This window comes from Amia ocellicauda, unplaced genomic scaffold (assembly GCF_036373705.1).
Source record: "Amia ocellicauda isolate fAmiCal2 unplaced genomic scaffold, fAmiCal2.hap1 HAP1_SCAFFOLD_26, whole genome shotgun sequence".
Lineage (NCBI taxonomy): Eukaryota > Metazoa > Chordata > Actinopteri > Amiiformes > Amiidae > Amia > Amia ocellicauda.
In genome coordinates, this window is record NW_027102823.1 from 93,549 (window position 1) to 110,594 (window position 17,046).

At 41.9% G+C, this 17,046-nt stretch overlaps 8 non-coding genes across 8 annotated transcripts; all 8 read left to right on the plus strand.

Moving 5' to 3' along the window:
• Window positions 1–1,532: 1,532 nt before the first annotated feature.
• Window positions 1,533–1,621, plus strand: trnay-gua (transfer RNA tyrosine (anticodon GUA)). Its single transcript is given in 2 exon segments — window positions 1,533–1,569; window positions 1,586–1,621. It is a non-coding gene; the product is annotated as a tRNA-Tyr (tRNA).
• A 235-nt stretch (window positions 1,622–1,856) lies between these two features.
• On the plus strand, window positions 1,857–1,929 carry trnak-uuu (transfer RNA lysine (anticodon UUU)). Its single transcript has one exon. It is a non-coding gene; the product is annotated as a tRNA-Lys (tRNA).
• A 3,413-nt stretch (window positions 1,930–5,342) lies between these two features.
• On the plus strand, window positions 5,343–5,431 carry trnay-gua (transfer RNA tyrosine (anticodon GUA)). The gene is given in 2 exon segments: window positions 5,343–5,379; window positions 5,396–5,431. It is a non-coding gene; the product is annotated as a tRNA-Tyr (tRNA).
• A 235-nt stretch (window positions 5,432–5,666) lies between these two features.
• On the plus strand, window positions 5,667–5,739 carry trnak-uuu (transfer RNA lysine (anticodon UUU)). Its single transcript has one exon. It is a non-coding gene; the product is annotated as a tRNA-Lys (tRNA).
• Window positions 5,740–9,151: 3,412 nt separating this feature from the next.
• trnay-gua (transfer RNA tyrosine (anticodon GUA)) lies at window positions 9,152–9,240 on the plus strand. The gene is given in 2 exon segments: window positions 9,152–9,188; window positions 9,205–9,240. It is a non-coding gene; the product is annotated as a tRNA-Tyr (tRNA).
• Window positions 9,241–9,475: 235 nt separating this feature from the next.
• On the plus strand, window positions 9,476–9,548 carry trnak-uuu (transfer RNA lysine (anticodon UUU)). Its single transcript has one exon. It is a non-coding gene; the product is annotated as a tRNA-Lys (tRNA).
• Window positions 9,549–15,951: 6,403 nt separating this feature from the next.
• Window positions 15,952–16,040, plus strand: trnay-gua (transfer RNA tyrosine (anticodon GUA)). Its single transcript is given in 2 exon segments — window positions 15,952–15,988; window positions 16,005–16,040. It is a non-coding gene; the product is annotated as a tRNA-Tyr (tRNA).
• Window positions 16,041–16,275: 235 nt separating this feature from the next.
• Window positions 16,276–16,348, plus strand: trnak-uuu (transfer RNA lysine (anticodon UUU)). The gene has a single exon. It is a non-coding gene; the product is annotated as a tRNA-Lys (tRNA).
• The last annotated feature ends 698 nt before the right edge of the window (window positions 16,349–17,046 follow it).

Below are 17,046 nucleotides of genomic sequence, written 5' to 3' on the forward strand. Positions count from 1 at the left end.
GAAAGAACTTTACAGACTGTGCATGTCCGCCTGTGCCCACCTGATCAGTTGAGTTTTACAGCTGGACAATTGAGTAAGTCGAATGTATATGAAAGTGTTCAGTCATTTAAATAGCTATTTGAGTCTTAAGAAACTTGACCCTTGGAACAAACAGGGCCCTGCTTTCCTCAAAGACTTTGTCTTCAAGTAACTACGGTGGAACCCTGCTTACAAAGAAGATTTTGTGCACAACCTTGGAGCCTTCAAACCAGTGGAAAATCTGTTTGGAAAAGACTCTAATTTCGCGAAACCCCAAAATCCAGGTGCATCGACTGAGTGGAAGTTCTTGGACAAAGCCGAACCGCACTGCCTTTGTTCCAAACCACACGGACCATGTGCCGTGTGCTGTGATCTGAGCCCGAAGACAGAGAGGCCTCTCTGCGACGAAGTTCAGATAAGTTTAACAGTTTGGAGTTCATGATTCATGACATTTGAGAAATCAATTAGAAATGTTATTCTGTGATTCATAACTCTAGAATGTGTAATATCATTTAGTTTTCTTAAATATAAATGTGTGTTACATTAAACTGTTTTGTTGATAATTTTAGAAATAAAATCTGTCAACCCCGAGAAATATCTTCTCATTCCTGTTTAACTGTTTAGTCTGAAATTGACACAAGTCAATAGACGTTAGATTATTGGTGGCCCTGCCTATCCTTGATCATTGAATAATAATCAGTTAAGGGAAATTGTGGTAACAAGTAATGATAGGATCTTTCTCGGCACCTAAACGTAAATGAGACTGATATATATATATAACGAGAAGTTACCTGACATAAATACTAACCTGCGTAGTTATTTAATGTCTGACTAACAATACTAAGGAGAGACTCACCTTCGTCTTACTAACCGGTATTGTAGTTAATGTGTTTATAACCTTTTTTGTTTAACGATTTGTGTGTTATCATATGCGATCCCATGGTCTTTGATTTGGTCACGGAAGTGATTTGTCTTTGATTTGTTGATCTAGAGTTGAATTTTAATTAGCTTTTCCCTTTGTATAATTAGTGTAGTGCTACATTTAGTCTTTGTTTTTGAATAAATTTAACAATTTATATCTTTGGAATTGGTGTCTGTGTCCAATTATTACAGAAATTGAGTTCTACAAGATTCCAGGATTCGTGATAAGGTAATACTATAAATTCACTTCTTAAATTGAAATTTATAAGTGTACCTTACGATACAACTGATAGCACTGCAACTCAGTGTAGGTGTGCGTTCAGTCCGGCAAACACAACATTTCAGTTATGAAACGCTTTCTACAGGTGATGTATAAATGTAATATTTTCACACATTTGAATAAGTTTGATTTGATACAAGATTTATGAAGATGACCAAACAAAATGACATAATATTTTTCAGGGAATAAAAATCTCACGACACAATTGGGTAGTCCTCACGGCACACGGGTTGAAAACCACTGAGCCAAGCCACGGTGCTTCTTGGCTTTGCACTGCCACTGAGACTGCCAGGCGAAGACGGTGAGAAGCTATCATTGGATAGCTCAGTTGGTAGAGCGGAGGACTGTAGGTTTCAGGCAGCGGGCATCCTTAGGTCGCTGGTTCAATTCCGGCTCGAAGGAAGGCGTGATTATGGTTTGACATCGGTTTTGGACGAGCTCCCAAATGTCAAGCCATTGGAATTGCATGAGGACAAGGAGAAAACCCCGGAAATTCGGATTTGTTGTGGAGAACTCGCATTGCCCAAACATCTCATATGCATGTGACCCTTGTCACCCTGAGCCCAGTTTTCTAAACCGGCCAGAAAGCGGTCTGGAACAATCATGAAGCCAACACATTGTGAAGCACTTCACTGAAGCCCGGGTAGCTCAGCCGGTAGAGCATCAGACTTTTAATCTGAGGGTCCAGGGTTTGAGTCCCTGTTCGGGCGCCTTGTTGACCAAGGGCCATGATGGTGAAAAGCCTGGATGGCCTTCCAGGTGACAATAAAATATGCAGTTGCGTCTAGGCAAGTTGTCTAGTCCTCTTTGCTTCTTTTGGCAAATATCCAGCCTGGGCAAGTGTTGTCTTCCAGAGGCAAGTCAAGCCAGGAACTCTGAGAGATGTTTTTGCCGTTGACGACGTGTCACTTTAGAACAGCACAACATGCATCTCTACTTGACTTGGCACAATCTGTGAGCGTTGGGCCAACACAACGTGTCCACACATTTGCAGGCGTCTTGAAATACTTGGAATGACCTGTGGCCCCATGCCATGCAGAAGTCCACAGCTATGCGTGTCAGCATGCTCTGCTCCTCATCCCCAATGTGCCACTTGTAAGAACTGTGTAAAAAGCGACAGAGACCAAAAACCTTCGCGGCGCACCAACATGAAAAAAAAAAAAAAGGATTTACTAGGTATTGTCTCACCTGAATGGCAACAGGCTGCTAAAACTATTATCACACGCACATTGCATGTTAAAGTATGTCAGTAAGGGAGTAATTAAAAGGGCAAATGTGTGAAGTGCAAGGAGTGGCCTTTAGTGGTTAGGTAAAAAAGTACACAGACAAACTAAATAATCCCTTGATACAAATGATTTATTTAGTGCAGACAGACCAAGACCAGACACAATAAACTATTCGCAGTAAATATAAATTCACAGCAAAATAGGTTCAGTTCACAATATCCTATAACAAGCTGTATTTAACGAAGTGGTTAAACGTTACAAAGGGCATTACAATTGTTGAAAAACAATAGCACACGGATCAAACATGCTATCCCCGCCGTTTTATTCGATTTGATTAGACGTTTCGCGACCGAAATGTTTTGTGTGCAGACTGAACGCACACCTGAGCCGAGCACGATCACAATACATATCCACAGTTAATCTAAGCAGTATCATATTGTAACCGTTTCGGTCTGTTATCAACCCATCCGGATCCAAAACCAGGAGTCAGACACCCTTTTCGGTGGACACGCTGTTGACTTCTCACAAGCACCATCTGCCTTCACAAAGGCAGCGCTAGCAGTGGAAAGAACGAAGAACTGCAGGAGAAACGCCGGGGCTATTTAGAGCCCGATTATTCAACACAGAGGGGGGAAACCAAAGCCAAATGAGACTTAGAGGAACAGGAGACATCCAACAACAGTGTAAAGATAAAAAGGAATTCACCATCTGTCCCTTTAATCAATTGCCTTGCAGTTCCACTGTGTAGCGTTATGTTGGGTGTATTTTGATAAGAGCATTTGGGCTCTGAGCTGAAGCACTGATCTAAAGAAGACCTCTCCACCCCCAAAGTTATCAGATTTCCTTTGCTCATCAGCTTGGAACTGGTTTGCATCAAAGTGACAGTTTTGGGGAGGATGGCACCGAGAAGAGGCCAAATAGGTTGAATCCTGCTATGAGATGTCTGGAGAAAGGGGCCTGTAGGTGATAAAAACTCTTTGAAGTGGACGAGAGCCGAAATCCCGACATAGGGCTACGAACCCGGGCCAACCGGCATTTCCAAAAGATGGCATGGATTGACATCAGTCATAAATCAAGCCCCCCTCCATTAGGACACTGGGGGCTGAAACCGAAATCCAATCTCAAGAACTCAAGAACCAATCACCTATTGATCTGACAGACTATAAGGAACAGTGCACAGTCTCTCTCTCTCTCTCTCTCTTTCTCTCTCACCTGAACCAGTAACTCGCTGCCACAGCTCAAGCTGTAGCTCTGTTGCCCGAACCGGAACCAGAAACCAACCAAGTCTTTGCCGGCAACAGAAGAGTTAAACTGGGAGAAGGAGATTGAGCCGTACGAAGAATTCTATTAAAGGACTTTATTAAAGAAAGAACTTTACAGACTGTGGATGTCCGCCTGTGCCCACCTGATCAGTGGAGTTTTACAGCTGGACAATTGAGTAAGTCGAATGTATATGAAAGTGTTCAGTCATTTAAATAGCTATTTGAGTCTTAAGAAACTTGACCCTTGGAACAAACAGGGCCCTGCTTTCCTCAAAGACTTTGTCTTCAAGTAACTACGGTGGAACCCTGCTTACAAAGAAGATTTTGTGCACAACCTTGGAGCCTTCAAACCAGTGGAAAATCTGTTTGGAAAAGACTCTAATTTCGCGAAACCCCAACTTCCAGGTGCATCGACTGAGTGGAAGTTCTTGGACAAAGCCGAACCGCACTGCCTTTGTTCCAAACCACACGGACCATGTGCCGTGTGCTGTGATCTGAGCCCGAAGACAGAGAGGCCTCTCTGCGACGAAGTTCAGATAAGTTTAACAGTTTGGAGTTCATGATTCATGACATTTGAGAAATCAATTAGAAATGTTATTCTGTGATTCATAACTCTAGAATGTGTAATATCATTTAGTTTTCTTAAATATAAATGTGTGTTACATTAAACTGTTTTGTTGATAATTTTAGAAATAAAATCTGTCAACCCTGAGAAATATCTTCTCATTCCTGTTTAACTGTTTAGTCTGAAATTGACACAAGTCAATAGACGTTAGATTATTGGTGGCCCTGCCTATCCTTGATCATTGAATAATAATCAGTTAAGGGAAATTGTGGTAACAAGTAATGATAGGATCTTTCTCGGCACCTAAACGTAAATGAGACTGATATATATATATAAAGAGAAGTTACCTGACATAAATACTAACCTGCGTAGTTATTTAATGTCTGACTAACAATACTAAGGAGAGACTCACCTTCGTCTTACTAACCGGTATTGTAGTTAATGTGTTTATAACCTTTTTTGTTTAACGATTTGTGTGTTATCATATGCGATCCCATGGTCTTTGATTTGGTCACGGAAGTGATTTGTCTTTGATTTGTTGATCTAGAGTTGAATTTTAATTAGCTTTTCCCTTTGTATAATTAGTGTAGTGCTACATTTAGTCTTTGTTTTTGAATAAATTTAACAATTTATATCTTTGGAATTGGTGTCTGTGTCCAATTATTACAGAAATTGAGTTCTACAAGATTCCAGGATTCGTGATAAGGTAATACTATAAATTCACTTCTTAAATTGAAATTTATAAGTGTACCTTACGATACAACTGATAGCACTGCAACTCAGTGTAGGTGTGCGTTCAGTCCGGCAAACACAACATTTCAGTTATGAAACGCTTTCTACAGGTGATGTATAAATGTAATATTTTCACACATTTGAATAAGTTTGATTTGATACAAGATTTATGAAGTTGACCAAACAAAATGACATAATATTTTTCAGGGAATAAAAATCTCACGACACAATTGGGTAGTCCTCACGGCACACGGGTTGAAAACCACTGAGCCAAGCCACGGTGCTTCTTGGCTTTGCACTGCCACTGAGACTGCCAGGCGAAGACGGTGAGAAGCTAACATTGGATAGCTCAGTTGGTAGAGCGGAGGACTGTAGGTTTCAGGCAGCGGGCATCCTTAGGTCGCTGGTTCAATTCCGGCTCGAAGGAAGGCGTGATTATGGTTTGACATCGGTTTTGGACGAGCTCCCAAATGTCAAGCCATTGGAATTGCATGAGGACAAGGAGAAAACCCCGGAAATTCGGATTTGTTGTGGAGAACTCGCATTGCCCAAACATCTCATATGCATGTGACCCTTGTCACCCTGAGCCCAGTTTTCTAAACCGGCCAGAAAGCGGTCTGGAACAATCATGAAGCCAACACATTGTGAAGCACTTCACTGAAGCCCGGGTAGCTCAGCCGGTAGAGCATCAGACTTTTAATCTGAGGGTCCAGGGTTTGAGTCCCTGTTCGGGCGCCTTGTTGACCAAGGGCCATGATGGTGAAAAGCCTGGATGGCCTTCCAGGTGACAATAAAATATGCAGTTGCGTCTAGGCAAGTTGTCTAGTCCTCTTTGCTTCTTTTGGCAAATATCCAGCCTGGGCAAGTGTTGTCTTCCAGAGGCAAGTCAAGCCAGGAACTCTGAGAGATGTTTTTGCCGTTGACGACGTGTCACTTTAGAACAGCACAACATGCATCTCTACTTGACTTGGCACAATCTGTGAGCGTTGGGCCAACACAACGTGTCCACACATTTGCAGGCGTCTTGAAATACTTGGAATGACCTGTGGCCCCATGCCATGCAGAAGTCCACAGCTATGCGTGTCAGCATGCTCTGCTCCTCATCCCCAATGTGCCACTTGTAAGAACTGTGTAAACAGCGACAGAGACCAAAAACCTTCGCGGCGCACCAACATGAAAAAAAAAAAAAAGGATTTACTAGGTATTGTCTCACCTGAATGGCAACAGGCTGCTAAAACTATTATCACACGCACATTGCATTTTAAAGTATGTCAGTAAGGGAGTAATTAAAAGGGCAAATGTGTGAAGTGCAAGGAGTGGCCTTTAGTGGTTAGGTAAAAAAGTACACAGACAAACTAAATAATCCCTTGATATAAATCATTTATTTAGTGCAGACAGACCAAGACCAGACACAATAAACTATTCGCAGTAAATATAAATTCACAGCAAAATAGGTTCAGTTCACAATATCCAAAACGAGCTGTATTTAACGAAGTGGTTAAACGTTACAAAGGGCATTACAATTGTTGAAAAACAATAGCACACGGATAAAATATGCTATCCCCGCCGTTTTATTCGATTTGATTAGACGTTTCGCGACCGAAATGTTTTGTGTGCAGACTGAACGCACACCTGAGCCGAGCACGATCACAATACATATCCACAGTTAATCTAAGCAGTATCATATTGTAACCGTTTCGGTCTGTTATCAACCCATCCGGATCCAATACCAGGAGTCAGACACCCTTTTCGGTGGACACGCTGTTGACTTCTCACAAGCACCATCTGCCTTCACAAAGGCAGCGCTAGCAGTGGAAAGAACGAAGAACTGCAGGAGAAACGCCGGGGCTATTTAGAGTCCGATTATTCAACACAGAGGGGGGAAACCAAAGCCAAATGAGACTTAGAGGAACAGGAGACATCCAACAACAGTGTAAAGATAAAAAGGAATTCACCATCTGTCCCTTTAATCAATTGCCTTGCAGTTCCACTGTGTAGCGTTATGTTGGGTGTATTTTGATAAGAGCATTTGGGCTCTGAGCTGAAGCACTGATCTAAAGAAGACCTCTCCACCCCCAAAGTTATCAGATTTCCTTTGCTCATCAGCTTGGAACTGGTTTGCATCAAAGTGACAGTTTTGGGGAGGATGGCACCGAGAAGAGGCCAAATAGGTTGAATCCTGCTATGAGATGTCTGGAGAAAGGGGCCTGTAGGTGATAAAAACTCTTTGAAGTGGACGAGAGCCGAAATCCCGACATAGAGCTACGAACCCGGGCCAACCGGCATTTCCAAAAGATGGCATGGATTGACATCAGTCATAAATCAAGCCCCCCTCCATTAGGACACTGGGGGCTGAAACCGAAATCCAATCTCAAGAACTCAAGAACCAATCACCTATTGATCTGACAGACTATAAGGAACAGTGCACAGTCTCTCTCTCTCTCTCTCTCTTTCTCTCTCACCTGAACCAGTAACTCGCTGCCACAGCTCAAGCTGTAGCTCTGTTGCCCGAACCGGAACCAGAAACCAACCAAGTCTTTGCTGGCAACAGAAGAGTTAAACTGGGAGAAGGAGATTGAGCCGTACGAAGAATTCTATTAAAGGACTTTATTAAAGAAAGAACTTTACAGACTGTGCATGTCCGCCTGTGCCCACCTGATCAGTTGAGTTTTACAGCTGGACAATTGAGTAAGTCGAATGTATATGAAAGTGTTCAGTCATTTAAATAGCTATTTGAGTCTTAAGAAACTTGACCCTTGGAACAAACAGGGCCCTGCTTTCCTCAAAGACTTTGTCTTCAAGTAACTACGGTGGAACCCTGCTTACAAAGAAGATTTTGTGCACAACCTTGGAGCCTTCAAACCAGTGGAAAATCTGTTTGGAAAAGACTCTAATTTCGCGAAACCCCAAAATCCAGGTGCATCGACTGAGTGGAAGTTCTTGGACAAAGCCGAACCGCACTGCCTTTGTTCCAAACCACACGGACCATGTGCCGTGTGCTGTGATCTGAGCCCGAAGACAGAGAGGCCTCTCTGCGACGAAGTTCAGATAAGTTTAACAGTTTGGAGTTCATGATTCATGACATTTGAGAAATCAATTAGAAATGTTATTCTGTGATTCATAACTCTAGAATGTGTAATATCATTTAGTTTTCTTAAATATAAATGTGTGTTACATTAAACTGTTTTGTTGATAATTTTAGAAATAAAATCTGTCAACCCCGAGAAATATCTTCTCATTCCTGTTTAACTGTTTAGTCTGAAATTGACACAAGTCAATAGACGTTAGATTATTGGTGGCCCTGCCTATCCTTGATCATTGAATAATAATCAGTTAAGGGAAATTGTGGTAACAAGTAATGATAGGATCTTTCTCGGCACCTAAACGTAAATGAGACTGATATATATATATAACGAGAAGTTACCTGACATAAATACTAACCTGCGTAGTTATTTAATGTCTGACTAACAATACTAAGGAGAGACTCACCTTCGTCTTACTAACCGGTATTGTAGTTAATGTGTTTATAACCTTTTTTGTTTAACGATTTGTGTGTTATCATATGCGATCCCATGGTCTTTGATTTGGTCACGGAAGTGATTTGTCTTTGATTTGTTGATCTAGAGTTGAATTTTAATTAGCTTTTCCCTTTGTATAATTAGTGTAGTGCTACATTTAGTCTTTGTTTTTGAATAAATTTAACAATTTATATCTTTGGAATTGGTGTCTGTGTCCAATTATTACAGAAATTGAGTTCTACAAGATTCCAGGATTCGTGATAAGGTAATACTATAAATTCACTTCTTAAATTGAAATTTATAAGTGTACCTTACGATACAACTGATAGCACTGCAACTCAGTGTAGGTGTGCGTTCAGTCCGGCAAACACAACATTTCAGTTATGAAACGCTTTCTACAGGTGATGTATAAATGTAATATTTTCACACATTTGAATAAGTTTGATTTGATACAAGATTTATGAAGATGACCAAACAAAATGACATAATATTTTTCAGGGAATAAAAATCTCACGACACAATTGGGTAGTCCTCACGGCACACGGGTTGAAAACCACTGAGCCAAGCCACGGTGCTTCTTGGCTTTGCACTGCCACTGAGACTGCCAGGCGAAGACGGTGAGAAGCTATCATTGGATAGCTCAGTTGGTAGAGCGGAGGACTGTAGGTTTCAGGCAGCGGGCATCCTTAGGTCGCTGGTTCAATTCCGGCTCGAAGGAAGGCGTGATTATGGTTTGACATCGGTTTTGGACGAGCTCCCAAATGTCAAGCCATTGGAATTGCATGAGGACAAGGAGAAAACCCCGGAAATTCGGATTTGTTGTGGAGAACTCGCATTGCCCAAACATCTCATATGCATGTGACCCTTGTCACCCTGAGCCCAGTTTTCTAAACCGGCCAGAAAGCGGTCTGGAACAATCATGAAGCCAACACATTGTGAAGCACTTCACTGAAGCCCGGGTAGCTCAGCCGGTAGAGCATCAGACTTTTAATCTGAGGGTCCAGGGTTTGAGTCCCTGTTCGGGCGCCTTGTTGACCAAGGGCCATGATGGTGAAAAGCCTGGATGGCCTTCCAGGTGACAATAAAATATGCAGTTGCGTCTAGGCAAGTTGTCTAGTCCTCTTTGCTTCTTTTGGCAAATATCCAGCCTGGGCAAGTGTTGTCTTCCAGAGGCAAGTCAAGCCAGGAACTCTGAGAGATGTTTTTGCCGTTGACGACGTGTCACTTTAGAACAGCACAACATGCATCTCTACTTGACTTGGCACAATCTGTGAGCGTTGGGCCAACACAACGTGTCCACACATTTGCAGGCGTCTTGAAATACTTGGAATGACCTGTGGCCCCATGCCATGCAGAAGTCCACAGCTATGCGTGTCAGCATGCTCTGCTCCTCATCCCCAATGTGCCACTTGTAAGAACTGTGTAAAAAGCGACAGAGACCAAAAACCTTCGCGGCGCACCAACATGAAAAAAAAAAAAAAGGATTTACTAGGTATTGTCTCACCTGAATGGCAACAGGCTGCTAAAACTATTATCACACGCACATTGCATTTTAAAGTATGTCAGTAAGGGAGTAATTAAAAGGGCAAATGTGTGAAGTGCAAGGAGTGGCCTTTAGTGGTTAGGTAAAAAAGTACACAGACAAACTAAATAATCCCTTGATATAAATCATTTATTTAGTGCAGACAGACCAAGACCAGACACAATAAACTATTCGCAGTAAATATAAATTCACAGCAAAATAGGTTCAGTTCACAATATCCAAAACGAGCTGTATTTAACGAAGTGGTTAAACGTTACAAAGGGCATTACAATTGTTGAAAAACAATAGCACACGGATAAAATATGCTATCCCCGCCGTTTTATTCGATTTGATTAGACGTTTCGCGACCGAAATGTTTTGTGTGCAGACTGAACGCACACCTGAGCCGAGCACGATCACAATACATATCCACAGTTAATCTAAGCAGTATCATATTGTAACCGTTTCGGTCTGTTATCAACCCATCCGGATCCAATACCAGGAGTCAGACACCCTTTTCGGTGGACACGCTGTTGACTTCTCACAAGCACCATCTGCCTTCACAAAGGCAGCGCTAGCAGTGGAAAGAACGAAGAACTGCAGGAGAAACGCCGGGGCTATTTAGAGTCCGATTATTCAACACAGAGGGGGGAAACCAAAGCCAAATGAGACTTAGAGGAACAGGAGACATCCAACAACAGTGTAAAGATAAAAAGGAATTCACCATCTGTCCCTTTAATCAATTGCCTTGCAGTTCCACTGTGTAGCGTTATGTTGGGTTTATTTTGATAAGAGCATTTGGGCTCTGAGCTGAAGCACTGATCTAAAGAAGACCTCTCCACCCCCAAAGTTATCAGATTTCCTTTGCTCATCAGCTTGGAACTGGTTTGCATCAAAGTGACAGTTTTGGGGAGGATGGCACCGAGAAGAGGCCAAATAGGTTGAATCCTGCTATGAGATGTCTGGAGAAAGGGGCCTGTAGGTGATAAAAACTCTTTGAAGTGGACGAGAGCCGAAATCCCGACATAGAGCTACGAACCCGGGCCAACCGGCATTTCCAAAAGATGGCATGGATTGACATCAGTCATAAATCAAGCCCCCCTCCATTAGGACACTGGGGGCTGAAACCGAAATCCAATCTCAAGAACTCAAGAACCAATCACCTATTGATCTGACAGACTATAAGGAACAGTGCACAGTCTCTCTCTCTCTCTCTCTCTTTCTCTCTCACCTGAACCAGTAACTCGCTGCCACAGCTCAAGCTGTAGCTCTGTTGCCCGAACCGGAACCAGAAACCAACCAAGTCTTTGCTGGCAACAGAAGAGTTAAACTGGGAGAAGGAGATTGAGCCGTACGAAGAATTCTATTAAAGGACTTTATTAAAGAAAGAACTTTACAGACTGTGCATGTCCGCCTGTGCCCACCTGATCAGTTGAGTTTTACAGCTGGACAATTGAGTAAGTCGAATGTATATGAAAGTGTTCAGTCATTTAAATAGCTATTTGAGTCTTAAGAAACTTGACCCTTGGAACAAACAGGGCCCTGCTTTCCTCAAAGACTTTGTCTTCAAGTAACTACGGTGGAACCCTGCTTACAAAGAAGATTTTGTGCACAACCTTGGAGCCTTCAAACCAGTGGAAAATCTGTTTGGAAAAGACTCTAATTTCGCGAAACCCCAAAGTCCAGGTGCATCGACTGAGTGGAAGTTCTTGGACAAAGCCGAACCGCACTGCCTTTGTTCCAAACCACACGGACCATGTGCCGTGTGCTGTGATCTGAGCCCGAAGACAGAGAGGCCTCTCTGCGACGAAGTTCAGATAAGTTTAACAGTTTGGAGTTCATGATTCATGACATTTGAGAAATCAATTAGAAATGTTATTCTGTGATTCATAACTCTAGAATGTGTAATATCATTTAGTTTTCTTAAATATAAATGTGTGTTACATTAAACTGTTTTGTTGATAATTTTAGAAATAAAATCTGTCAACCCCGAGAAATATCTTCTCATTCCTGTTTAACTGTTTAGTCTGAAATTGACACAAGTCAATAGACGTTAGTTTATTGGTGGCCCTGCCTATACTTGATCATTAAATAATAATCAGTTAAGGGAAATTGTGGTAACAAGTAATGATAGGATCTTTCTCGGCACCTAAACGTAAATGAGACTGATATATATATATAACGAGAAGTTACCTGACATAAATACTAACCTGCGTAGTTATTTAATGTCTGACTAACAATACTAACGAGAGACTCACCTTCGTCTTACTAACCGGTATTGTAGTTAATGTGTTTATAACCTTTTTTGTTAAACGATTTGTGTGTTATCATATGCGATCCCATGGTCTTTGATTTGGTCACGGAAGTGATTTGTCTTTGATTTGTTGATCTAGAGTTGAATTTTAATTAGCTTTTCCCTTTTGTATAATTAGTGTAGTGCTACATTTAGTCTTTGTTTTTGAATAAATTTAACAATTTATATCTTTGGAATTGGTGTCTGTGTCCAATTATTACAGAAATTGAGTTCTACAAGATTCCAGGATTCGTGATAAGGTGATACTATAAATTCACTTCTTAAATTGAAATTTATAAGTGTACCTTACGATACAACTGATAGCACTGCAACTCAGTGTAGGTGTGCGTTCAGTCTCAAGAACTGACCTGTGGCCCCATGCCATGCAGAAGTCCACAGCTATGCGTGTCAGCATGCTCTGCTTCTCATCCCCAACGTGCCACTTGTAAGAACTGTGTAAAAAGCGACAGAGAACGTTATCAGCAAAGAAACACAATTCTCCTGAGAATGACAATCATCGTGCCGATCGTAATCTCAGTGCATACCTGGATGCCCAACAAGCCAAGCCAGTGGTTCCCAAGCGTTGTAATGCCACGGCACACTTTGCTGAGACCAAAAACCTTCGCGGCGCACCAACATGAAAAAAAAAAAAAGGATTTACTAGGTATTGTCTCACCTGAATGGCAACAGGCTGCTAAAACTATTATCACACGCACATTGCATGTTAAAGTATGTCAGTAAGGGAGTAATTAAAAGGGCAAATGTGTGAAGTGCAAGGAGTGGCCTTTAGTGGTTAGGTAAAAAAGTACACAGACAAACTAAATAATCCCTTGATACAAATCATTTATTTAGTGCAGACAGACCAAGACCAGACACAATAAACTATTCGCAGTAAATATAAATTCACAGCAAAATAGGTTCAGTTCACAATATCCTATAACAAGCTGTATTTAACGAAGTGGTTAAACGTTACAAAGGGCATTACAATTGTTGAAAAACAATAGCACACGGATCAAACATGCTATCCCCGCCGTTTTATTTGATTTGATTAGACGTTTCGCGACCGAAATGTTTTGTGTGCAGACTGAACGCACACCTGAGCCGAGCACGATCACAATACATATCCACAGTTAATCTAAGCAGTATCATATTGTAACCGTTTCGGTCTGTTATCAACCCATCCGGATCCAAAACCAGGAGTCAGACACCCTTTTCGGTGGACACGCTGTTGACTTCTCACAAGCACCATCTGCCTTCACAAAGGCAGCGCTAGCAGTGGAAAGAACGAAGAACTGCAGGAGAAACGCCGGGGCTATTTAGAGCCCGATTATTCAACACAGAGGGGGGAAACCAAAGCCAAATGAGACTTAGAGGAACAGGAGACATCCAACAACAGTGTAAAGATAAAAAGGAATTCACCATCTGTCCCTTTAATCAATTGCCTTGCAGTTCCACTGTGTAGCGTTATGTTGGGTGTATTTTGATAAGAACATTTGGGCTCTGAGCTGAAGCACTGATCTAAAGAAGACCTCTCCACCCCCAAAGTTATCAGATTTCCTTTGCTCATCAACTTGGAACTGGTTTGCATCAAAGTGACAGTTTTGGGGAGGATGGCACCGAGAAGAGGCCAAATAGGTTGAATCCTGCTATGAGATGTCTGGAGAAAGGGACCTGTAGGTGATAAAATCTCTTTGAAGTGGACGAGAGCCGAAATCCCGACATAGAGCTACGAACCCGGGCCAACCGGCATTTCCAAAAGATGGCATGGATTGACATCAGTCATAAATCAAGCCCCCCTCCATTAGGACACTGGGGGCTGAAACCGAAATCCAATCTCAAGAACTGAAGAACCAATCACCTATTGATCTGACAGACTATAAGGAACAGTGCACAGTCTCTCTCTCTCTCTCTCTCTCTTTCTCTCTCACCTGAACCAGTAACTCGCTGCCACAGCTCAAGCTGTAGCTCTGTTGCCCGAACCGGAACCAGAAACCAACCAAGTCTTTGCCGGCAACAGAAGAGTTAAACTGGGAGAAGGAGATTGAGCCGTACGAAGAATTCTATTCAAGGACTTTATTAAAGAAAGAACTTTACAGACTGTGCATGTCCGCCTGTGCCCACCTGATCAGTGGAGTTTTACAGCTGGACAATTGAGTAAGTCGAATGTATATGAAAGTGTTCAGTCATTTAAATAGCTATTTGAGTCTTAAGAAACTTGACCCTTGGAACAAACAGGGCCCTGCTTTCCTCAAAGACTTTGTCTTCAAGTAACTACGGTGGAACCCTGCTTACAAAGAAGATTTTGTGCACAACCTTGGAGCCTTCAAACCAGTGGAAAATCTGTTTGGAAAAGACTCTAATTTCGCGAAACCCCAAAATCCAGGTGCATCGACTGAGTGGAAGTTCTTGGACAAAGCCGAACCGCACTGCCTTTGTTCCAAACCACACGGACCATGTGCCGTGTGCTGTGATCTGAGCCCGAAGACAGAGAGGCCTCTCTGCGACGAAGTTCAGATAAGTTCAACAGTTTGGAGTTCATGATTCATGACATTTGAGAAATCAATTAGAAATGTTATTCTGTGATTCATAACTCTAGAATGTGTAATATCATTTAGTTTTCTTAAATATAAATGTGTGTTACATTAAACTGTTTTGTTGATAATTTTAGAAATAAAATCTGTCAACCCCGAGAAATATCTTCTCATTCCTGTTTAACTGTTTAGTCTGAAATTGACACAAGTCAATAGACGTTAGATTATTGGTGGCCCTGCCTATCCTTGATCATTGAATAATAATCAGTTAAGGGAAATTGTGGTAACAAGTAATGATAGGATCTTTCTCCGCACCTAAACGTAAATGAGACTGATATATATATATAACGAGAAGTTACCTGACATAAATACTAACCTGCGTAGTTATTTAATGTCTGACTAACAATACTAACGAGAGACTCACCTTCGTCTTACTAACCGGTATTGTAGTTAATGTGTTTATAACCTTTTTTGTTTAACGATTTGTGTGTTATCATATGCGATCCCATGGTCTTTGATTTGGTCACGGAAGTGATTTGTCTTTGATTTGTTGATCTAGAGTTGAATTTTAATTAGCTTTTCCCTTTTGTATAATTAGTGTAGTGCTACATTTAGTCTTTGTTTTTGAATAAATTTAACAATTTATATCTTTGGAATTGGTGTCTGTGTCCAATTATTACAGAAATTGAGTTCTACAAGATTCCAGGATTCGTGATAAGGTGATACTATAAATTCACTTCTTAAATTGAAATTTATAAGTGTACCTTACGATACAACTGATAGCACTGCAACTCAGTGTAGGTGTGCGTTCAGTCCGGCAAACACAACATTTCAGTTATGAAACGCTTTCTACAGGTGATGTATAAATGTAATATTTTCACACATTTGAATAAGTTTGATTTGATACAAGACTTATGAAGTTGACCAAACAAAATGACATAATATTTTTCAGGGGATAAAAATCTCACGACACAATTGGGTAGTCCTCACGGCACACGGGTTGAAAACCACTGAGCCAAGCCACGGTGCTTCTTGGCTTTGCACTGCCACTGAGACTGCCAGGCGAAGACGGTGAGAAGCTTACCTTCGATAGCTCAGTTGGTAGAGCGGAGGACTGTAGGTTTCAGGCAGCGGGCATCCTTAGGTCGCTGGTTCAATTCTGGCTCGAAGGAAGGCGTGATTATGGTTTGACATCGGTTTTGGACGAGCTCCCAAATGTCAAGCCATTGGAATTGCATGAGGACAAGGAGAAAACCCCGGAAATTCGGATTTGTTGTGGAGAACTCGCATTGCCCAAACATCTCATATGCATGTGACCCTTGTCACCCTGAGCCCAGTTTTCTAAACCGGCCAGAAAGCGGTCTGGAACAATCATGAAGCCAACACATTGTGAAGCACTTCACTGAAGCCCGGGTAGCTCAGCCGGTAGCGCATCAGACTTTTAATCTGAGGGTCCAGGGTTTGAGTCCCTGTTCGGGCGCCTTGTTGACCAAGGGCCATGATGGTGAAAAGCCTGGATGGCCTTCCAGGTGACAATAAAATATGCAGTTGCGTCTAGGCAAGTTGTCTAGTCCTCTTTGCTTCTTTTGGCAAATATCCAACCTGGGCAAGTGTTGTCTTCCAGAGGCAAGTCAAGCCAGGAACTCTGAGAGATGTTTTTGCCGTTGACGACGTGTCACTTTAGAACAGCACAACATGCATCTCTACTTGACTTGGCACAATCTGTGAGGGTTGGGCCAACACAACGTGTCCACACATTTGCAGGCGTCTTGAAATACTTGGAATGACCTGTGGCCCCATGCCATGCAGAAGTCCACAGCTATGCGTGTCAGCATGCTCTGCTCCTCATCCCCAATGTGCCACTTGTAAGAACTGTGTAAAAAGCGACAGAGACCAAAAACCTTCGCGGCGCACCAACATGAAAAAAAAAAAAAAGGATTTACTAGGTATTGTCTCACCTGAATGGCAACAGGCTGCTAAAACTATTATCACACGCACATTGCATGTTAAAGTATGTCAGTAAGGGATTAATTAAAAGGGCAAATGTGTGAAGTGCAAGGAGTGGCCTTTAGTGGTTAGGTAAAAAAGTACACAGACAAACTAAATAATCCCTTGATATATATCATTTATTTAGTGCAGACGGACCAAGACCAGACACAATAAACTATTCGCAGTAAA